This window comes from Melospiza melodia, chromosome 3, assembly GCF_035770615.1.
Source record: "Melospiza melodia melodia isolate bMelMel2 chromosome 3, bMelMel2.pri, whole genome shotgun sequence".
NCBI lineage: Eukaryota > Metazoa > Chordata > Aves > Passeriformes > Passerellidae > Melospiza > Melospiza melodia.
Window position 1 is genome coordinate 111,051,152 of NC_086196.1, and position 23,559 is coordinate 111,074,710.

A 23,559-nucleotide genomic window follows, 5' to 3' on the forward strand; every position below is an offset into this window, starting at 1 on the left:
TTTGTACCAGTGACACCCAGCAGTGTTTGGCCCACAATATATGACAGCTTTACATGTTTGCCTCATCTTTGGAGAGTCTCATATATGTGTCTGTCACCTCAGCAACTGAATTAACGACCTGATTGGAAAAAAAAAAAATCAGAACTCATAAAGCTTACTTTGATTTTTTCATCCTGAGGAATTATTGGTTTTCCGTGTTTTTTTAAATAAAAATGATTGAGGAGGTTTCTTCAGGCTTTTGTAAATCTTTCAATCCTAGAAGAAGGGAATGATTCTATGTAACTTCAGGCCCCAAAAAGACATAATTATCTATATGTTTATTTATTTATTTAAGCTGGGGAAGGCAATAAATAAGTTACTGAAAGCAGAGTTAGGAGACGAGGGCTTTCTTAACTAGAACTGTGCTTTGGTATCGGAACTGTATTGGTAAAGATTGCAAAAAAAGACCTCCCCTGTTTGATAGGGGCTACTATAATCTCCTTGAAATGAACCTTGCTTCTCGCTTAGCACCAGCTGCCGCTGAATCACTGCCATTTTGCAGCCCATTTTGACTTTCTGCTCCCATTCAAGGCTCCCCAGCTCGGGGTGTAGGTTGCTGATGCTGTTACAGGCTGGTCTTGGCTCCCGCAGCAGGTGAAGGGAACTTCTGCCACGCAGGATCTGTCCCCACATTTTGAAGCTGCCACTGCCAAGTTGCCATAACTCCAGCAATCTGATTGCTTAAATTGCCTCTCCTTCTTTTCTTCTGAATTTTCCATCCAAACAGTTGCATCTCCCTTGAGATTCATAAAGTGCAGATTGTTGGTTTTTTTTGTTTTTATTTTTTTTAATGCACTGAATTTTTTGGCTTTGCAAACTCCTTTGGAACAGTATGACTTATAAGCTGCTTATGAGCATGGGGATATGGTGTCCCTTCAGTTAACACTTCTGACTGGGCTACCAGAGGCAGGAATGCTGTGCTCCAGAGAGGAGCCTGGTGCTGTGTCCTCTTGCCCTGGCCCCTGGGACTGGCTGCTACTGATGAAAACTTGAGAAGTTAAGGGTTGTCCTCCCAAATTCCTCGGGAAACCAGAGGAGGTGATGGATTGCTAACAGCAGCTCAAACATCGTAAGACAGCTACAGAGGGGAAATGGAGCAAATCCACATAAACTTTGCTGGCAGCGTTTTCCAAGCTGTTCCCTCCCCCCTCCTCTCCCAGGTGAGCTGTGTTTCTGTGGCTATGGGCACACCGTGTATCATGCCTTGTGCAGGTTTAACCTTTAGACCTTTCCAGTTAAGCTCCAGCTGGCATTGCTGCCCGTGCCTGTCCCCAGCAGGGCTCCCAGCACACATCCATGCTGGATGGCAGTGCCCGAGCTCCCCGGCTGGCTGTGGCACTTTGGTGGCTTGCTGAGAGCTCACAGAGCTGCTGCCCTTGGCTCCATGGATGCCCATCAATCACTGTTGTTTTAGTCTGCACCCTGCCCTCTGCTTTACCCCGAATCCCAAGCCAGGTCCAGGCTGCAGCTTCCCAAAGGAAAGCTTGTGATGTTTTTCTTGCAGTCCTGTGCTCCAAGGGGCAGGAACTTGGTTTGAGGGGGGGCAATACGGTATTTAAGTCCTTGCTTTACCCAAAACACGCTGCTGGCTTGGCATCTTAAGGACCTGGTGAGGACAGGCGTTCAGGGAAGGTCTTGCAGGAGTAGCTGAGCTTTCCTGAGCTGCTCATGCCCAACGAGGTGGGTGCAGCAGTCTGTTGTAATTAACTTGCCTTCACCTTGCCCTATAATTTTTTCCCTTGTATTCCCCTGCAGTCCATCTCTGTGGATCTCTTGCTGCTGCCCAGTGGCAGGCAGGCAGAGGGCTCCTCCTTCTTGCCAGCCCTTGCTTCCCTCAATCCCTGCCAGCTCCTTTCCCTCCTCCTCCTCCTCCTCCCTGCTGCCTGCAGCTGCTGGTGGTGCATGCCAGGGCAGCAGCAGCAGGTTGGGGCTGGATTTTAGGGTGTGGGACTCCCTCCTGGCCGGGGGGTGTAGCAACCTTGCAGGGCTGGTAGGGTATGGAAAAACAAAACTGGCCGTGTTTAGGATCATGAAGTTGTTCCTGGGATAACTTCGCCAGTCCCTCCAGTGCTGTTGTTACTCTGTTACTTGGGGTTTGGGGGTTGTTTTTTCTCTCTTTTCCAAGGGGCAGATCAAGCCCTGTTAGAACAGTCGCCCTTTTGCTGCCCTTTGTGCAGTCCTGTGACTTGGCTGGGAGAAGGAGCTGTGGCAGGGTGCCTGCCCCTGCCAGGGAGCTTTACCCAGCCCAGCCTGCAGGGAAGCCCAGCCTGATGGATGGGGCTGTGAGGACACGGGGCTGCCCGGGGTCATGGATCAGCTGGGACTCGTTGAGCCTCCCTCCTCCCCTGCCTTTTGGCGGAGGGTTTCCGAGCACTTTGCAAGCTTTAATTAGTTCCAGCCTGTCTCCTTGTCCCGGCAGTTTTCCAGCTGGATAAACCAGGACCCAGAGAGGCTAATTGAACTTTGTACCCTTCTGTCTCTGGTGGACTCCAGAGGAATTAGAATAGTTTTATCCTCTTGGAAAATGAGGCTGCCAGTGACCCACCTGAAGTCCCCCAGGGAGGCAGTGGTGGGGCTTGGCATGAGCTCCAGTGCTCATGGCCCCATGTTGCTGCCCGGCATCTCCCCTGCCTCCCTCTGATCCATCCCCCTGCTCTGCTTTTTGGGGGGGGACATATAAACTAATAACTTAATTACATTAAGGAATAATGAGGGGAACTGATACGCGGGATTAATTACAAGCGAAATCCCAAATTAATTGTGAGGAGTGCTTGTAGCTGGCTCTGCAGCGACGCTTTGCTGGTGTGCTGGCTCCTGTGTCCTGTGCCAGGCTGTGGCTGGGGATGCTTGTGAGGGGGCAGGAGATGAGCAGGCGAGTGATAAACCCTTGGTCATCTCTTTTTCTGCACCTGAATCAGACCACAGTGGCTGTGTGGCAGAGCCCTGCAGCAGGGAAGGGTTTTTGGAGTCTGGGCTCCCACACTCAGGGCCAGCAATGTGTGCAGGAGGGGCAGGACTAAAAAAAAAAAATCTAGTTTTGGTTTGGTTTGGGATTTTATTTCCCTTCATTCCTTCCTGCATGCTAGCTTGCTCCCTCTGATGTATGGCTGAAGCACAGCTGACAGCCTCTGGAGGGAAAGCAGGTCTGTGATGGGCTTGACTGCAGGAGAAAAGCTACAGAGGAAAAGTTTCCTTTATTAAAAAGAATGACCTGTTCTACTTGACTTGTACTAGTGTTTGCAATGCAACATCTCCTTTCTGAGTGTGCTCAAAGGCAGCTGGGGAATGGCTCCTGGGAGATGTGGAGAAGCCCAGCAGCCTCGCTGCCTGCCCCACTGCTCAGCGCCCTGCAGGGTCAGAGCTCAGTGCAGAGGGACCTTGACAGCTTTGTCCTTATGTGCCTTGCACACCAGCCTGTGCTTCCTTCTGCATCGTTGCCATCTAGAAAGCCTCAGCACCTGGAGCTCAGCTGACAGTCTCCAGATATTAAATTCCTGTCAGTGTTATAGCAGCAGAGCCACTTAACAGATTAAAATAACTGTGTATCCTGCAAAAATTCAGATCTTGACAATTAAGGGATTGAAGTGGCAAGGCTGTTGAGAACAAAAAAAACCCCAAAAAATAGGCAGAGTGTTTAATATCCAGGAAGCTTGTATTGACTGGGGCTTGGCTGGGGACATGGATAGGTCCAGGATGTGAGAAAAGAGGAAACTTATTTCCTGCTTTGTTGGTGAAATCCCACTCTGAAATCTCTAGGAGCAAAACCAGGCTTTCTAGGATGTGCAGAGCTTTGCTTTTGAAGGAGCTGTGATGGAATCCAGTTCCTCTCTCTCTTGCTTGTGTATTTAGTGCTAGATAAAACAGAAAGCCATGCCCAGGCAGCCCTCATCTGTGGGATCAGGCAGGACAGGTCTGGTGGAGCAGGGGTGAGGTGAGGAATTCTCCTCAGTGGCCAAACCAGCTGTGGACAAATGGTGAGCAGCCTGCCTGGTGCACCCCGATTAATTCACCTGCCTGCTGTGCATTACAGCGCTCCCTGGGATACCTGTGGAACAAAAACCAGTCAATGAAAACCCTCCTAATTTTTCACTGGTAATTGCAATGAATGAATTTTGCCTCCATTACGTTGTGGTGGAGCTCTGTGTTGCAGCTGTGACTGATGGGGGCATAAATATTGATTGAACAAGACCTGTTTGCTTTGCAAAACAGTGAACATTTGAATGTACAGGTGCCTTTCTTAGCTTGGTGCTTTTAAAAGAAGTATCAGGGAAGGAAGGAAAGGAGGCAAGGATTCTGCTTCTCTTCTGGTAAGAGTATAAATAAATTTCTGTGCAGGTGGTACGTGTTTTGTTGACAAGAACTGTTGAGCACCAGAAGAAGAAAAATACTTTTTATTGTGCTCTGAGAGGATAGAAAGAGTTGGAAGAGTCCTGCTGCTTCACTCTGACGGGGTGTTGGAGGTGGTGATGCTCTGAGGGTGGGTTGGGCTCAGGAGTGTCGTGGTTTCTCTTGTAAATTGCTTCTCCTGCCAAGGTCTGTAGAGCGCCCTGCACGTGGAATTGCTGCAGGCTGCAGCATCCCTCTTCAGCTGCTGTGACATGGTGTGGCATCATCCTTTCCTAGGTAACAGAGAAGGGCTCAAGCCCTTGCTGATGGGCTTTTTGGAGGACTCAGCTCTGGCTCACAGCCTGGAGCCCTTGGTGACCTTTAGGGCTAGGCTTGACAAAAGTTTTACTTTTGAGTGGAGAAGTCTCCAAAATCAGCTCTGTGTCTGGATGCCAAGGCTTCAGAGACACAGCACATATGTTGACGTGTGTCTGTGCTTGAGAAAGATGTTGACTATCAGGGAAGATGCTTTGTCCTATTTATCCTTTCACCACCTCAGATACGCACAGAGCTGGATTGTTTACTCAAAAACTCACTGTTTTCTCCTCGCTCTTCCCTTCCTTGATAAGAAGGCATCATCCTGATTTATTTTGATGGGCTCATGGCCCAGGGCCTGTCTTGGCTGGGTTTATTGCTTGCTCTGCTGAGACATCTCTTGTGCCTGGCTCTGCAATGTGACCTGTGCCTCCCCACAGGCAGGGGACTCTGCACATGGCATGGCTGCAGGGTGAGAGCTATAAATGGGAATGCTGTGCCTGGGGAAGGCAGGTCCAGGGAGAATTTCATGGTGCTGTGACTGGAGATTTTTTGTGCCTCCTGAAGCTGAGATGTTGGTTGTTTGTGTAGAGACCAGGGCTGAGTGTGGAGGGCACACTGCTGAGCTGCTGTGGCTCCGCAGGTGTGAGCTTGGCGAGTTCCAGCATGGGAAGGGCACTGCCAGGAGATTCAGCCTTGCAAATAAAACTGTCTTGTGATCCCTCATGAATGCAGGGGCAGCGTTATTGTCCCATGCTGACAAATCCCTGGGAAGCTGAATATTGCGGTTTTGTGTGCCCAGGGTTTTCCTTGGGTGCATGGATGTGTGTGTTCTGTGTGCACAGCTCACAGGGATGCCACTTTGGTACCTCTGGCTGTGCTTCTCCGTGCTGTAATCTCTTTGCCAGTGGGAAAAGCGAGCTTGGAAGAAGCTGTGGAGACGCAAAAGCAGCGTACGCCGCCTGGGAGAGTCTCATCTGTGAGGGCAGGCCAGCATTTGGTGCAATAAAACCAATTAAGGGGAATGTATCTGCGAGAAAGCAGGAGTAGGGTCTGTTTAAGGAAGACGTTTGCGTGAAGGAGTAATTACGTGCAGCCTAACGACAAAGGGTGCAGCGATTGACTATTAATTGGAGGAGCAGGAGCAGGAGATTGCTGGCATCAGCTCGGTGTTTCTTGCTGGCTTCCTCCTGTTTAAAGAAGGAAGGGGTGAGGAGCAGATGATGGGGGGGAGTTTGCTCTCAATCCACTTTGCCATGCAATGAAAAAGCCATTTCTCCCCCTTTCTCTCGCAGCAAAATGTTCGGATTTTGCCAGCGACGCTTAGTGCAGTTGCTTACTAAGCTGCAATTAAATTGATTTCCCACCCTCTTTACCCTTTTTGATTCCAGAATCTCAGCAGGAATCAGTGTTACAGGAAGAGTAAGCCAAAGAGGAGATCTTGCTCCCCATCTCCTGCTCATCTAAGTCAGTATTACTCCACTCTTCCTACATATTTCCAGAGGAGCTGGGAAAGTGAGGCTGCCTAGGTATAGGGTTTCCCATAGAGCTGCTGCTGGGGTGGGAAGGGCAGCTCTAGGTCAGGCTGGATCAGTCTGTAGGGTACCTGGAAGGCCTTCTGCTGTGGGATGGGCTCTGGGTGCCAGTGGCACAAGAGTTGCAGGAGGAGGATTTCTTGTCTTTAACATGTGCCTTTGATGAAAATGATCAGTGGTGAGAGGCTCAGCAGGAGTTCACCCCTTTGTTCATGGAGGTAGCGTTAGTTGTACTGATGGTTTGCCTCAGTCCTACTGTTTGGAAACCCCTTGAGCACCTTGGTTAACCCTTTGTGCAGCCTGAGGGAGTGAGAGGTGTGGTGGTCCTTTGTGGGTCATTGGAGAGGTGTTTGAATAAGGGACGATGTGCCAGTGTCACTTCTCCACAAGGTGACATGCTGGATGCTGTACTGTCCCCAGTCAGCAGGTGCACAGATGGGTGGTGGCACTGGGAGGGTGTGGCAGGGCTTGTGTCCCCTGGCCAAACCCTGCCTTGCCACACACAGGAAGAAATTAGTGATGATTTACTGCACAGCAGCTCGAGCTCCAGCTTTGTGATATTATTTGGAGGAGCAAGTGAGCTAATGATTGCATCTCATCTCGGAAAGTACTGCGGGAAGTGCAGTGCCAGGAGAGAATTGATTCAGAAGCAAAACAGGTTCATTTTCAGATCAGGCTGAAAGACAAGGGAAAGAGAGATTCTCCTTTTTTTTTTTTCCTCTTTTTTTTTTTAACTTTTGTTTTTTCCCCCTCAATCTCTAGTGAGACTCAGGGCTTAGCCTTTTCCTCTTTGGTTTTCTTGTGGAAACATCAGCAATAAACCTGATTGGAAAGTGATACGAGGAGAGCAGGGTTCATGCGGTGCAAAAACAAATGAGCTATGAAATCACCCTCTATTCTCCAAACATTATTCACAGAGCCAGGGAAATTGAGACGGATGATTCTTTTTCTTTTGAAGCCACTGAAGGAGCAAGTCCAAAGGATGTGATTTGGCCCATGCCAGGAGAGAAAGGCTGCTTTGTCCTGGCTTTCCAAATAGCTTTGCCTGCATTTAGACACACACCATTTCCTCCTCAAGGACCACCATCGGCATCCGCCAGTTACAACCACACCTCATAACCCGTTATGGAGACACATGGCTCACAAATAAGACATGAATATGTTCAGTGGTGCCTTGGCTGCAGCCCCCCCCCCCGGGCTGGATGGAGTTCCTGCACATCTTTTCTTGCTTGTGCATTGAATTTTTAGTTGCTTGTTGTTAGGTGAGATGGAGAAAAATAAGAGGGAGGTGTTACAGGTGTGAGCTTTCAACGGCTGGCTTAGTTCTTCTTACGAAACGGTGATTTAAAAAGAATATATTTTTATTTAAATGAAGTTTTTTTCCATCTGGGTCTAGGTAATCTGCTTTACCCAGTGGGTTGATTCAGGCTCATTCAGGATGGAATAATATCCTCTGATATCATTTGGGATCTGCCTTGGGGGACGCTTGGCATGCAGCCCTTTGCATTTTGACCTCGCCTAGATGAAATGTGAAACTCAGGGTCTGGTTGGGGTGGTAGGCACATTTTCTGGTGAGGTGAACAGTGGAAGGACACTGGGAGCTGCTGGATCTCTGGCACTGTGGAAGCCAAACTGGGAAGGAGACTTGTGTAGCATGGTCCTGCCTTCCATAGGAATGGAGCAGGGAGGAATCGTGGCATCCATAATGCCCGTTGCATTTTCCTGGTGCCACAATACAGTGTAATTTGGAGAGAGGCAGACTCAAACACGCATTACCCAGCCATCTGCTGCTGCCACTGGGATCCAAATGGATGAATATACACATAGTGCTTGGATTAAACCGTGTACGATGTGTAGGCTGCATATGGTTTGCTCTCGGTGGCACAGCAAAACACTTTGTGAAGAAGAACCTCCTGTCCTGCCCTCCCATCCTGCAGGAAGATGTCTGCTTTAAGTCTCTTCAGAGAAAAAAATATCCAACCCCTGTGCAGCCCTTGGGGATGTGCCCTCAGCCCAGCAGTACGCTGGCAGCCATGGCATGGCAGGAGCTGATTTTGGGGTGCAGACCCCTTGCAGAGGTGATGTGTGAAGGGTTTGGTCACAGGAGCATTAGAAACGGTGAGAAAGTGAAATATCTGAAAATAAAAATTAGATTTGCAAGTGGTGAGAAAGGGAATTGAATGATGAGAGCAGTGTTACGTTGCCTGGTGATGTGGCCTTTGTTACTGCACCTGGGCAGGGATGTGCCTCTTCAGCAGGGACCTCCTGGATGCACCAGGAAGCAAAAATCAGACATAAAATATAAACACAATCTGCCTTGAGAGGTGAGAGTGATCTCCAGCAGGCATCTGAATGCTGGGGAAGGTCGTTCAGATGCTGTTCTTCAGCAAGGTGAGGACACCTTCCCTCCTGAAGGCAATGTCAGCGAAGGAAAGGCAGTTTCTGTTTGGCTTTGCAGGCAGAAGCTCTGCTCTCATGGGGGGAACAGCAGGAAATGGTGTTGGTGCTTTAGGGCACCAGCTGCTGGGAGGTGGAGGGCGATCAGCTTTCCCCAACAGGCACAAGGGGCGTTCTGGAAAATGGCATTTCCTCGCTCTTGGTGCCTTCTTGCATCCTTGGGACCGCAGCTCCTGCTGCCATCATCGTGGCTCTGTGAATGAAAGAGAAGTTTCATTCACAGAGTGAAGCACATCTCTGCTGTGTAACCAAACCTTTGCACATGTTCTGTTTACCCAGAGCATCGTGCTGGGACAGCAGCCGTGCCACTGGGGCAGAGCTGGTGCCGCAGCAGGTACAGGCCCAGTGCAGGGATTTGCCCATGTGATAGCTGGAAATTAACTCATTAAATAAAGTAATTTGCACCTTTTAATCTCAGTGATTCCTGTGTGTGGGCACCTGTATTTAGGAGAAGAGCTTATTCTGCTTCAATTAATTTTATATCAATATAAGCTGAATAATTAAAGGTGTGAATGGAAGGCCAGGTAGCTAATTCCCTTCCCTCTGGTGCACAGGCCGCGCTGAGATAACCTGGAAGAGGGAGCTCCTGGCAATGCAGATGTTAGTCCAGCCAAAAGAGCCAAACAGTCCTGAGTTTCTATGTGTAAATATCAACTAGGATCAACTATTTTTTGCTGCTGATCTCCTTGTATTGATCTTGGTTTGTGCATTGGCACCACCTGTGTGTGTGTGGCTTTGGACAACCCAGCATTTCTCTGAATGCAGGCTTGGCTCTCAGGATGTTCTCCCCATCTTCAGGCAAAACCAGCAGCCATTACTGCATCTAAGAGATAAAGCAGATAAATTTCCACTTTTTTCCCTTGTTTCCAGAAGCTTTGTTTCAGGTCTGTAGGCCAGGAGTGGCTGTGTTTCACAGGTGTTTCATTACAGTAGGATGTCATTGATAACTGGCTATTTTTGCCTCAAAATCACAGGGAACTTTTCAGAATTGTATTAATCCAATGAAAGAGTAAAAACTTCCAAAGTGTAAAAGCTGGGGACATTTCTTCTTTGAGAACAAACTAATGCTTGACCTAAAAAGTGTGATATATCTCAAGTCCCGAGGCACAGCTAAACTCATGCCATGCTCAGGATTTCCTCTCCTCCCCCAGTAATCCTTTCCCAGTGCATCAGACAGGTACAGGAGATTAATTTGCTCGAGCTCCTAATGTTTGCCCCATGTTACAAGGACCCAAATTCCACAAGAGGCTGGCTTTCACCGAGGGAGGCTCTCAAACCACCCAGTTCATCCCAGTGTGTGCTTAAGGGCTTTTGCCATGTGGGATTTTGTAGGAGAACACAGTATGGGTAATGTAGAATGTAATCTCATCCCCCAACAAGTTGCAGCTGGACCAGTTACTAAAGATTAGGAGCAGGCCTGATCTTAACAGGCCACACCTGTAGCCAGTAAGAACAGTGGTATAAAAGAGTGAGTTGGTGGGAACTAGAGGCAGAGGAATGAAAGATGTCAGATGGCTGCTGCAAGGACTGGGAACAGTCAGTGCTTAGAGGAGGTATGAAACTCTGAGGATATGGAATCCTTGCACTACAATGATGAAAGAACTCTTGATATATAAGACAACCTATAAATGATAATAGAACTGTTGTAATATATAAGACAATGGGATTTGGTTTGGAGAGAACATTCAGGGAAGGCAGCGCTCGCTTTTCTGTGAGCAGGGCTGATTTCAGTCCCGTGAGGAGCACGGGGAAGTTTGATAACCCAGCAGCACGGTTCAGTGCCTTCCCTTGTGCTGCCTGGCTGTGTTCTTGCAAGGAGCCACAGTGTGATTACAAGGGCTGTTAAACGCCCTTAATATTCACGCTGCTGGAGGGAGCATTACTCCTGCCAGCTCTGCTGTCTGCTGCTGTTTGCAGTAGTGTTGCATTGATGATTAAATCACCAATGCCACAGTGAGTAGTGTGTGAAGCCCCTCCAGCCAGGAGATGTAAAGGCAGAGTTAAATCCCTCCTGTTTGTCCACTTCTTTTATTTTTTTTTGCTGTCTCTTAACAACATTTTTTTAAGCAAATAAAGCACAGCAGAACAGTTTGGAGCTGTGAAACAAGATGGGAAATGAGCCCCTTGCAGAGAGGTTAAGAGAACAGGGCACGGGAACTGTGAGGGGAAGGAGCTGGAGGGCTCAGGGCAGCCCATGCTTGATGCAGCAGTGCTTTGCATACATCTTCTCCTCATCCTCTCTTCAGGCATAGATGGCAGAAGCAGCAAACTCAGTAATACATATTTGTGTGTATACACTGGTATGTACTTGGGGTGCAGCAGAGCAGGGGGTGCTGTGATTGTGGTGTGGGGAGGCTTTTGGAACTGAAGCTAGGGGCTGTTTTTTGTGAGAGAGCCGTGTTGCATCCTAACCTCTTCTGGGTGGGGAGCTGCTCCTGCTTGCTGTTGGGTTTGGGGAGTGTTTGTACCCCATCATGCCTGAGCCACTGCCACAGCTCCTATGTTTCCATGTCTGGCACTGGGATGTAGCTATTACTCCAGCAAAGCCGTGTAGGGGGACACAGTATGGGTAAATGAAGGGAATGTAGAATGTAATCTTATTCCCCAATGAGTTGCAGCTGGAGCCTATTACTGAAGATTAGGAACAGGCTGGAAGATAACAGGCAACACCTGTAGCCAATAAGAACTAGTGGCATAAAAGAGTGGATTGGTGGGAACTGGAGTCAGAGAAGTCAGATGGCTGCTGCAAGCACCAGGAACAGTCAGTGCTTAGAGGGAATGCCTACGAGAAACATCGAGGAGGTATGAAACTCTGGCAATATGAAATCCTTGCTTTATAATGATAATAGAATTCTTGCACTACTTAAAACAACAAAGCCGTTTCCCTCGTGCAGCCTCAGCTGCCTCAGACCATCTTCAGTATGCCAGGTATTTGAGGGAAAAGAGCCAAAAGCAGATTCTTGGCACCCTGTTCTGCTTGTTGGTCTGCTCTGCAGCCCTCTCTGTCCCCCAGGGCTCTGTTCACAGTCCCTGGTGTGCCCTCCTGCTCAGCCACAGGTATCTCCAGCAGCTGCCTTGTCTTGGAGGAGTCCCCACACTTCCTACTTGGCCCAAAAAGTGCAGTGTCCATCCAGCCATAAGAAGACTTGGATTTTCCTTATGGGGCCAGGAGCCTAGAAACTTCAGTGGTTGTTTGGGAGAGAAGTACCAAGCCAAGCACCCTCAGCTGCAGGGAAGTGCTGGGGACTTCCCCAAGGCCGGCTCCCGGTGGCACTGCAGCATCCCCCCTTTTGTGCACACCTATTGCTGGAGAGGAGGCTGGCACCTCCACAAACGCCGTGTTTGCCTGGCCTGCCCTGCAGGGTGTGTGTGAGGAGCCCTGACAGGGCGGCCATTAGCAGAGCTGTCGGGCAATCGCTGCCGTCGGTTCGAGTTAGGGAGAGCAGGGCCGGGGACGCCTGGCTGGGCGCCGGCAGGAGCTGCGCTCAGGGCCTCCATTGATTTCTGAGCTTGTCACGCTGTTCATTAGGAGAGGGAGAGCAAACGAGGTGCTTAGCAGAAGTGCTCCAAGTCGATCCTGATGGAGTATGTTTCTCTGCTGCCTGGTTAGGGGCAAAAAAAAAATTATAATTCTTGCCCAAGTCTCTTCTGCTCGTAGAGTGTTCAGCCTCAAAGCTCCTGTGTTCCAGGAGTGTCTGGCAGGATCTCCCCTGGCACTGCCCTGTCCTTGCAGACTTTGTGCACTCCCTCTCTGTACAGCAAGTTGTGCTGCTGGGGCTTTTGCTTTTGGGGTGATTTTGTTCTCTGTCCCTCCCTCTTGTCCTTCCAGGTTCCCACAGCTGGGTCCCCGTTGCATGCTGAGCTTGCTGTGTCTCTTTTTCATGCTGGAGCTGCATTGATCGAGGCAGTAAATCAGCTGGCTGGTGCTGTGGATATAAATGATGGATGTAATGAACCAAGGGGGAGAAGAGGAAAAAAAAAAGGAGGGGGAAACAGAAGGAAAAATTGGGAAGAAAACAGCATACTCAACAATGGATGGGCTATGAGATGAAAATCTACCACGGCCAAGGCCTCTCAGCACAGCAGTGTCTGGAGGTGCTGCAAGAGGACCTGCTGGGGGAAGAAAAGGGGGTTCCCGTGCGTGCAGGGCTGTGCTGGCACCCCAGCTTGCCCCCACACTTGCTGACAGCAGCTAATGGATTGTGGAGATAAGGATGGAAACTGGTATCTGCCGTGTGGGCTGGATAGAGGGCACCAAATGGAGCTAAATCAGGGGCCAATTTATAGTCCTGCTGGCTACAGCTGCAGGGAAGGTTTGAGATACTATTGTTTGAATGTCTCTGCAGCTCTTAAGGTTGCAACCCTTCATTTGCTTTCTGCCTTAGCTGGGTTTCTTTTTTTTTTTTTTTTTTTTTTTTTTTGAGTTTTAAAGCACTTTGCTGCTGTTGAAAGGCTGAAAGCCCCCAAGGCTTAAGCCTTCTACTGATTTCAGCAGTTTCTAGGTCTTTGAGCTGGCTGTGCTCTGTCTCCCTGAGTTTTGGGGATGTAGAAGGAGGTTTGGAGCTGAGTCAGTGGCGTCTCCACCTGTGGGTTGTTATCCAGCTGAACAGAGCCTGGCAGCTCCCTGTGGGCCACAAACCAGATGTTGTGTGGCAGTGATTTAAAGTCTCCGTCATTTAGAGACAAATCAGTGATAATGAGTCTCTTTTTATAGAGAGGGACTTTGAGGCACGGGATGATTTAGTGGCAGACGCTCTGTAAAATTAGCTACTTAGCTAACTTTAGCAAAATCTTAGCCAAATTAACTAAAAATGAACTGAATTCAGCGAAAATCATCGGAGAATTGTCAGTCTGGATGGAGGGAAAGCAGAAATTGAAGGGGAAATTGAGGCTTTAGTAGCACTGATGAAATTGTAACACCAGTTGGTCGTTCAGGAACGTGCCCCTGCCTTGGGGAGGCTGCTGAGTTTTGGTTGTCTCATTTGGAGAGATCCTGGGTTGGAAAAAATTAAGGTGGGTGATGGGAAGTTAGTTGCAGGGAGATGAGAGTAATTGTCTTGTGGACCTCACTGCTGCCAGGCTTTTGTGGCTTGAAGCACTTGATGGCTGGCAGCAGGAGGGTTTGTTGCCTTCAGCCACAGCTTTTGTAAGAGGAAAAATAGATGGGGGGGAAAAAGTGTCTCATGACTCAGGATGGTATCCTGAGGGCAGAAAAATGGGGCAAAGCATCACTCCTAGGGGAGCTGTGTGCAGCTGTCAGTGCGGAGAGGTCTGCACCTTCCTGCTCTCTGTTGGACACAAGGTGCCTGGTTGGATGGGTCAGGAATGATTCCTTTTCTGAGGCTGGGTGTGGAGAAAAAAACAGGGCTATTGTAGTCTTGTGCCCTTGGAAGTGAAATACGAGGAAGGAGAGCTGAAGAAAAGCCTCTGAAGTGGCTGAAGGAGGAGGTGAAAGAGAGTAAGATGAAATCCAATTCTGTGAGCCTGGCTGTTGGCCAGGAGGATGTGGGGAACTTCTGCTGTGTGCCTCGGGATCTGTCAGGACCAGGAGCACTTAGGAGCTATTTTTCCTCCAGCAGAGCTACATCTTTCTGCAGATGTTAAGTTGACAGAAACAAGATGGATTGTTGCAGAAGTACAAAGGGCTTGGATGTACATTTTTCCCTTTATCCCAATTTATGTTTGACATAGTTGTAAGCCCCATGGAAAGTTATCCCTGGTAGAGGATCTGGTGATGTGCTAATGGCTTTCTGGCTTTTGGCTTTTCCCTGAGACAATTCCAGTGTATAACCAGGGGTGTCAGTGATCCTGGCCAGCAGTGGTGAAGCCAGTCCATGGGGTCCCATCTCCTCCTCCATTAGCTAGAAAGCTTATGGATCAGGAGGGACTGGATCAGTGGTCTTTGTGGGCTGTGCTTGAGCTGGCTCTTCTCTGCCCAGCTTTTTTCAGCCCTTAGAGCTGGCAGAGCTGTTTTATCCCAGTCATTTTTTCCAAGTGGTGATGAATCAGGAGGGCACGTGTGGAAGCATCCCTGCCTGCAGCAGTGGGGCTGGGGACCACAAAGTGGGACCTAAGGCAAAGCCCAGAGCCTGCACTCCTGGGAGGGATGAGAAGGGAATGCAGAGCTGTGCAGAGGTTTGCTCAGCATTCCCAGTTGGCTTCTGGGACAGGAATTACTGTGAGGTTTTCAGGAAATATGTAGAGGCAGAAATATAAGTAATCTCTCAGTTTGCAGACTGTTCTGATAAACTGATATCTTCAGGAGTGACAAACGGGTCATGCTGTTTTTGGGCTTCCTCTAGAAAAAAACAACCCCTAAATCCCAAAAACCAACACCCTGCCATTTAACGTGGTGGGTAGTGCAAGGAAGAAACACATATCTCTGTTTCATGCACTTCCATCAAATATGTTATCAGGAAGCATTGTTTAGTTTAGGAATTTATTTCTCCTCTCTGGAAACCTGTGCTGGGCAGGGTGGGCTTGTGTCCCATCCTAACCCTGATCTCAGTTTTCCTCCTGCAGCTCCAGTGTGCCCAGCAGGAATGTGGGGCAGCTGGGACAGCTCTCACAAGCCAGTGTAGCTTTTTTGGGTTTGTGGGTAATAATGAGCTGCCATGGGAAATAGCAGTTTCTTTTAAAGCAATCTTCTCTATCAATGTCCCCTTGAATTTAATGAAGACTTAGAAAGTTGTTCCTGCAATTTTGATGCTGGCATATAGATATCCATAAAAGAGCCCTCCCATAAATGGAACAGAGAGGGAACCATTCATTTCAGTGTCTGTGCATTTATGGATTGATTTTTACAGAATCCTATTAGTTTCACTGCCAGTAAATGGCATGAGGACTCTATTTCAAACCAGACAATGTCAGGATATAGAGGTGGGCATTAAATATCATCCCACCTGTTGCTGTTCAGTTATGCTGCTTGTGTCTGAGCAGAATGTAATGGCAGAGGCCAGGAATGCCAAGTCGATCTCTTCCAGCTCTTTGTTTTGTAAAATCATTAGGAGCCACAATAAGGTTAGAGGCTGGCATTACGCTTGTTCAGCAGCCCATTAAATAGATCTGATCAGTTTTGTGCAATGCTTTCTTAAAAACAAAGGAATAAATACTCTCCTGTAGCTGTTCGTGGTGCTGCTTTTGAGAAAAGAATGATTGATAATGCTCCTCTTAAATAAACAAGTTAGGTACAATGAAAAAGACCCCCAACCCCATAAACCACAGACTACTACTCTGCCCCAAAATGCAGACAATTTCTAGATTTTTGTTTTCCTCCCCGTCTGTCAGGTAGAGGACAGAACATCCTCTCCCAACCCAGAGGGCTGCTGACAGCCCAGCTCTACCTGCCCATTTTGCACTCTTCCTTCACGTGGTGTTTGAGCTGCTGACAGCCAGATGGTTTCATAAACAGCCACCTCTCTCTGGGCCAAGGGTATCTCACCTTCCAGTGTCATTACCCAGCTCTCAGATTATTACAAATGAAAACGTGCTATTAGTGTAATTTCCATTTCCCCCCTCCCTCTGTAAGCTCTCTGCTTTGTGCATCCCACTTTATTTTTGGCGGTGTGATGCTTTGATTTTTGTTGGTGGGTGGTTTTCCTCTTTGATTTCAATTCCAGCTGCATTTAGTTTGCAGAACGTGGGGACTTTGCAATTAAAACCAAAAGTGAGCCACACACATTGAAGCAAGGCAGGAAAAGCAAGAGGCTGACACTTTGAGTGTGGCACAGCAAGTGGGGGACATTGCTTAGCCATGGCCATGCCAGTCTCCTGCTTGGGCAAAGCAAATCTGTGATGCCTTACTGGACTGCTTGGAAAAGGCAAAGTAATGTGAAAGTCATACATGTACATACCCATATGTGTATTTTCCTAAATATAGGTTTTCTGCAGCTGAGAGGGAAGGGGTTGTTGCCAAGATCAGTGGTGTAGCCTCAGATGCCATGTGCTATTTAGGGAGTTGATGCTGCTGGTTCTCAGCCATCTGATCACAGCACAAAAATGTGTTTTGGAGTTGTTTCTCCTGTTTTACCTCTGTGGGCTGACCAGGTCACCCCTGTGCTGCTGCTGCTGCTGCAGTGGAGACTCAGAGGATGTCACTTCAGAAAGAGAAAAGGACCTTTTTGAGGGTCAGAAAAAAGAGAAGGATGTTAATAAAAGAGCCTGACCCTGAGCTCATCCTCTCCCTGGCTGTTAGGCTGCTGCTCACATCCTTGGTTTGTATCTTGCAGGCTGTGGAAGTAGAGAGCTGTCAGGATGGACACTGGTGCCCCAAATCCCTGCTGTGCCCCTGCCCATGGCATGTCCCTGCCAGCACAGCCTTGCCAGGAGAGTTTTCCTGCCTCAGTGCTGGGAAATGGTTTCTAGGGTTGGAAAAGGCTCTTTCCTCCCTGGGCAGCCTTGGGCTTCCCCAGCAGAGCTCAGCTGCTCTGCCCTGGGGCTGCTGAGGCTTGTGGGGAGCCAGCTCAGCTCTGAGCTCCCAAAAGTGCTGCAGATGCTTCACAAGTGATGCAAAAGCTTGCCCTTTTTGAGATGTGTAATTTCTGAGTGCAGCAGATGCTGGGAGCCGTGTTTGGTGTGGGTTTGTGCCTGGGCACCTTTAAATTGCAGGGCTGAGTTCCTGGCAATAATAGGATTTGGCTGTAACATCTGTAGCCTAAATTTCATCCTGTCCCAAGGCTTCTGAGACTAGCTGGAGCTGGATTTTAAAAATTTAATTTAATTTTATTCTTTTATGCTTGAATTGGACCGAACCCAAAGAGCTGCCACATACACCTGCAGCTCTGGGATAGCCCAGCATGTGGGCTAACAGCTTTTGGCATATTCCCAGTGGGTTTACATCCCATGGGGAATTTCAGGTTCTCTGTGGGCCAAGCAGTCACTGTTCCACACTTCAGCTGTCCCATCAGGACATGGAGAAAGGATGGGGAGGTCTGGGGGCACAGAGCAGGACACCCTGCACTCAGGTCACTGCTCAGTGCTTCCCTTCCTCAGTGGGAAGCCTGGGAATGTGGCCTAGAAGCATGGCAAAAAGCTCACTTTGTTTCACCCAGCCTGATGGTGAAAAGCAGCTCCCTGGGCAAGGCTGTAATGAAAATTATGCTCAAAGCAGGGCTAAAATCCCGTTTCTTTTGCCCTTTAATTATTTAATTTATTTTCTATATTTAACGTGCTTGCTCTTCATGAGTCAACTGAATTTTCATGGCTTTTTTTTTTTTTTTTTCCTCAAATATTTATCTGTGTTGGCGGAGGGAACATTTTAAAATGAGCTTCTCAGAACTTGCCCTAGATGCCCTAGTGTCTCTTCTGGCTGCTTCTGCCATGGAGTGGTTACCTGCTCCACATTTCCCACATTTCCCCTGCTGCTTCCAGCGCAGATAAAATGTTAAATCTAAACACAACGAAGAATTTTAATTTTATTCCTCATCTTCACCACTTGGGAAATAAAAGGCTGGTGGGCTTAGCCTGGTGCTGGCAGCTGAGCCCTGCTCCAGCAGTGCTGGCTGCCCATTCCTGTTTGGCATTGCTGGAGCTGGGCAGGAGTGAGGGATAAGCCACAGTGAGCCTGCTGGAGCTCAGCTGTGACATGTGAAATAGCACAGCCCCTGCCAAATGCCCTGTGGAGGGGAAAACCATCTTGTCCTGCTCTACCAGGATCCTGGTGCCTTTTAGCAGCCTGGATTGGTATTTTAGAGTGAGGAGGCTTTTGCTGTTTTTCTTTTTGTAGTCCCATTTGAGTGGGGAGGTGGAGGATGGGATTGTTGAGCAGCCTTTCCTGGGTAACTTGTGAGGACAAACAGGGTGCTGCCATGTGAATTAACAGCAAATCCTGCCTGCTTTTGCTCCCTGCCATCTTGGAGAGCTGGAAATGGTGCAGGGGGGGACACAAGGTGATGGCTTCTCTGCAAGAAGTAGCCTCAGGATGCTCAGTCTGGGATGGAGGACAGGAGTTGTGCTGGAGGTCTGTAAAGTCATTAATGGCAGACAAATGGTGGATAGGAAATAGCTCCCATCTCTTCCTGGGTGAAATTGGGATTGTCAAAGAAAGCTGGCAGGGGCAGGTTCAGTGTGCTGGGACACAAGCTGCTTGTGGAACCCCCTACAACTGGATTTTCTAGGTGCTGGAAGTCTGGCTGGGTCCAGCAGTGGCTGGACAAGATGCACGGGGAAAAGGTCTGGACAAGAGTTAAATGAGATCCTCTTTTTGCCCTGCTCCTCTGAGCACCACCTTCCTCAGCTCAGCAGTTTTAGAGCTGGGTGGATCCAGCTGGGCCCCTGCCAGTGCAGGCAGCTGGGCAGATGTTTGTGTGCCTATCTAGGACAGGGAGGAGGAGGCTGCATCCCTGCTGGGGCTGCTGTGCATCCTGCTCAGGAGCTAAAGCAGAGCTTCCCAGGGCCAGAGCACAGCACAGACCATTAGTCTTGCTGAGTACAGCTATGATTGTGCTTAGCACTGCCTTCCTATCTCTCCTGGCTGAACCACAGAGCACTTTGCAATGATTAATTCAGCATGAAACTCTTAAGTGAGCATTATTGCCCCGTGTTAAAGCAGACATAAAGGTTGCTGGCAGAGCAGGAGCAGAAACTCTCTGCCATACAGATGTTCACCAGCCTGGCTGTCTGCAGCCACCAGTACATCCCACTGGCCTTCTTTTGTCTCAGCACATTTTTAGGTCCATTTTGTTGCCCTTGAGATATTGTTCCTTTTGCAGCAAAAAAAAAAAAAAAAAAAAATGGGTGGAGGGGGGATGAATTCAGATGCTGAGCTGTACCCAGTAGTTTGGGATTAAAACTCTTTTTGACTGCATAGATGAAAAGTCTTGGCTTGTGTAACCAGTTATTTCTGGTGCATCTCTCCAGGCATCTGCCTTGATGTGGGCAGCAGCAGCAGCATATGCTGCTGGCTGCACAGGGACCAGTGCTGTCACCATCTGTGTGCAGGCTGGCTGGGGCAGTGGCAGGCATTGCTGCTGGGGCTCTGTGCCCCTGCCTTGCCTTTGCTTCCCTTCCCTTCCCAGGGCTGTGCATGAGCCAGGGCAGGTCATCCAGCTCAGAGCTGGGAGCCTGTGGTGCTGTGTCTAGAGCTCTTCACATCTCATAAGGTTTTTCTTCTTCGGGCTCTAGCGAGGGTATAAAGATTATGAAAGCTCTCAGCTGGAGCTTTGTGCTCTGGAGGTGCTTTTACAACAGTAAATCAAGTATAAAAGCAGTCAGGTAGGGTTTTTTTGTAGTGCTGGTTGAGATGCCTTATGCACAGCTGATAGGACCTCTGCACTGGCTGCTGTGTTTTTGGGCAAGATCATGGAGTAGCATGTCTGCTGCTTGGCACATCTTCTCTATCCCACATGGTTTCTGCTCTTCCCTGAGGTGGTGTGGCTTTTGCTTGCTCCAGCATGCCTCTCAAAGCCTCAGTTTACCCCCAGGCATCTTCTCCCTTACGTTTGAAGACTGACTGGTGCCAAGGGCTGGGGTAGTGAGGGGAGATAGAGACAGGCCTGGAGCTGGAGGAGAAGAGCTGCTGGAGTGTGTGGGAGAGGGTAAGGATGGAAAAAGGTCTGTGAGAAAAAACAAGCCCAGTGGATGCCTAAGAGAAGCAACATCACCAACTTGGGATTTGCCTTGTGCTTCCAGGACCATCCAGACAACAGAAGGTTGTGTTCCATCTCTGGTTACACAGGCCCAGCAGGAGTGGTGTGAGACCCTTCCCTCCAGCAGCATGTACCTCCTTTGCAATCTCTGCTGCCCTGGTTTCCACCAGGAAGGTCAGCTAAGGAGGCATGGCTCCTCAGCAAGGAGATTCCCTTCCATCAGGCACTATATATCTAAACCTGCATGCATTAGCCAGGTCTCAGCCATATCCCTCCTTTCCTTGCCTGCCTGGCCAGAGTTTGCCAGCATCTTGTTTCCCTCTGGCTGGAAAGACTGGCTCCTCATTTCCTTGCAGCTCCTGCCAGCAGCAAACACGACCTGATTTGTATTATCCCGTGTCTGATCCCACCTAATCCTTAATGCAGCTCTGCAGGCAAGGGCAGCGTGGTGCTGCTGGAGCAAGAGGGATCAAAGGCATGTGGGCTGGGATGTGGCCCAGATGGGTGATGGGACTGCCTAAATGTGAGTCCAGCCTCTGCTTGTGTCACACAGGGGACTTCCCTCCCTTCTCACGGCTTTCTGAGAGCAGGGAGCTTTGCCTTCAGCAGATAGTGCCCAGCTGCTGGTGGAGCTGATGTGTCCCCCCAGCATGAGATGCTCCCCATGGAAGATAGCATGAGGCTGTTCCAGATGTGATTCTTTGGCTTCAGAGGTCCTGGAGGTGGTGCCTGTCAGCTTGTTTGTGGTGGTTGGGTGGGCAAGCCTTGTGTGGTGACCACTCTGTGCTGCCTGGGCCACTAAGTGGGACATGTGTTGTCTTGCCACCCAGCTGTGCTGCAAGAAGCTGAACTGTGCCCATGACCATTGCCACTGCCAAAGCATGAAAACCCAAGAGATTGAGGGCAGCTTATTTCTGCCTGCATTTGAGCTTTGCTGCTGGCTTGTAGTGTGATTGCTCTGCTTGCCCACATGCATCTTGTGACGGAATGTCATCTACAGGACTGCCCTGGTGTCTGCATGGAAGGGGATGAGGTTTGAGACACTGAGATATGTGGCAGGGCTTGCTGCCCCCACAGTGTGTGGAATTGTGGAGTTTAATGTGTGTATGCCATGAGCCACACTGCCTGGGTGGAGGAAATCTCTTCCTGTATCAGACAAGGGGACTGGTCCAAGCCCAAGCAGGAGATGCTCACCAAGACTTCCATACTGTGTTTTCGTGACTGAGGACTTCAAAAATGCTCTTTTCCTTATTACAGTGAAACGTGTGTTTGTATGTGAGGGAGAGAATCAGTGCCAAATGCAGATTGGGGTTTTTTTATGATAATAACAGCAAAGCTCAATGCTGGTTCCTGGTTTCCCTCCAGATCACATGCTCTTGGATGTTTTGAGTTTGCTGCATCAGGAGACTTAGCATGGGTTTGGTTTTTAGGCTTAGCATGGGTTTGGTTTTTAGGCTTAGCATGGGTTTGGTTTTTGTGATGCCCGTGCTGCGGCTGCCGTGCCCAGACGTGGCTCTGCTCAGGGTTTTCCCATGCTCGCAGCAGGGCTGTGCTGCTGGAGGATGGCCAGAGCCTGGAGATCACCTTGGCCAGGCCACACCAGCCATGTCCTGCTTCTGTTTTTGCCCATCCCCAGCCAAGCCTGCATCAATCCCAGGCACAGCACTCGGGGCTCCCGCAGTGCCTGTGCTCACGGCTGGCCAGGACTCACAGTCCTTCCCCAGCAGGCTGGATTATTTTCAGACTTGCCATCCCATTCCTTCCTAGGGTGCATTTCTCACTAGCCAGTGCTGTTTTTTTTTTTTATTTGTATTACTAAGCTGAGATAGAGGAAGGCTGGGCTGACACATGTGCTCTAAATTATGCTGCTGTATCTCCGGTGCTGTCAGTCATGGTGCACCCAGGCCGAGGATCTTGCAGACACTCCAGCAGCAGGTACCTGAGGATCAAAGGTTTAGATCCGTCCTTGCTGTCACAAATGTTTTATATCTAGTTTCTCCTTGAGGGGAGTTGGGGGGAGGATGGGCTGGTACATCTGAGGAGTACACACACCCTGGAGCATCGTTGCTGTGACCTGAGCTTCATCTCCCTGCACCTGTGTGTTGAGGACCAGCTCTGGGCTACAGAAACACCTTCCTCTGCAAAACGTGTGTGTTGGGATGAGGACATGGGTCACCAGTGCTTTTTGACAGGGGCATGGTGTCTGACAGGTGGGCACGGGGGCAGGTCCTGAGCTCCAGCTGAGCCCTGAGAGTTTGCCCCACAGCCCAGCACCCCACAGCCTCTGCTGCCCCTGCATCCTCCTGCATCATGTGTGTTAGGGCAGCTCTCATGTCTCCCAATGATGCTTTTAAATGTGTTGGGGAAGTCTTGCTTTGTCCAGGAATTTCTGCACTGCTGCCACCATAGCTGCTTGGTATGGTTTGGGCTGGGCTGCAGCACATCACTGCACAGAGGGCAGGAAGGCTCTCTGCAAGGGCTCAGGGCATTTGGGTTAGTCACCAGCAAGGGTTTTCCTCTGCTCTTCCCACTCTGCTAGAGGTGAGAGGTGGGAAAAGGGAGAAGAAGCTCTGGTACTGTACTGGAGCTGCTCAGCACAGGCCATGCTCCTGCCCAGTGGGAGCCCTGTGACTGAACTGTAGGAGCAGGGAAGCTGAGGCGTGGCTGCAGGGAGCCCAGGGCTTTTCCACAACCAGAAATCAAGTGCAGAAAGGGAGAGTTTGGTCTGACAGCATTTCTTGTCCTTGCTGAGCTCCTTCCTTGGAGCAGGTTGTGCCTTGGTGCTGTCTTGGTACATCTCTGCTCCCCAAAGCAGTTAGCTGTCAGAGGGAGGGGGAAAGGTGAAGCTGGTGGCTTCTTAAAGGCAGCTAAAGCCATGCATGCAACTATCCTGTGTGTTTGCAATTATTGTATTTTTGTTTATACCTATTTTTATGATACATGTGGTTTTTTATAACCTTTCCCTCCCTTGGAGACACTTCACATTCGCATGCTGCTGTTACCATCACTCCTGTTGCTGCCTGCCTTGGGAGGGTGGCTGCTCAGGGAAGGATACTAGCATTAGTTTCTAAAGCTGTGTAAAGATCCTCATGGAAGCAATTACCAGATGGATTACCCCTGGCTTTGCTGCTGTGAAAAGGCCATGTTGGGTCGAGGATGCTGACTATATTAACAGCACGATCCCTTCCTTCTTGGGAGGAGTGCTTGGGATTAACCTCCTGATTTTTAAAGGGCTGGGTTCAGAGCAGGACATTCAGAGCAGGGATCTGCCTGGCTGGCTCCTTTATTCTCCCCTCCCTGTT

General features: G+C 49.3%; 1 protein-coding gene across 1 annotated transcript in view; it reads left to right on the forward strand.

The window, feature by feature from the left end:
- The window catches only part of GALNT14 (polypeptide N-acetylgalactosaminyltransferase 14), a 97,105-nt gene that overhangs the window by 1,157 nt on the left and 72,389 nt on the right, over window positions 1-23,559 (forward strand). The gene's annotated exons all lie outside the window — the stretch shown is intronic.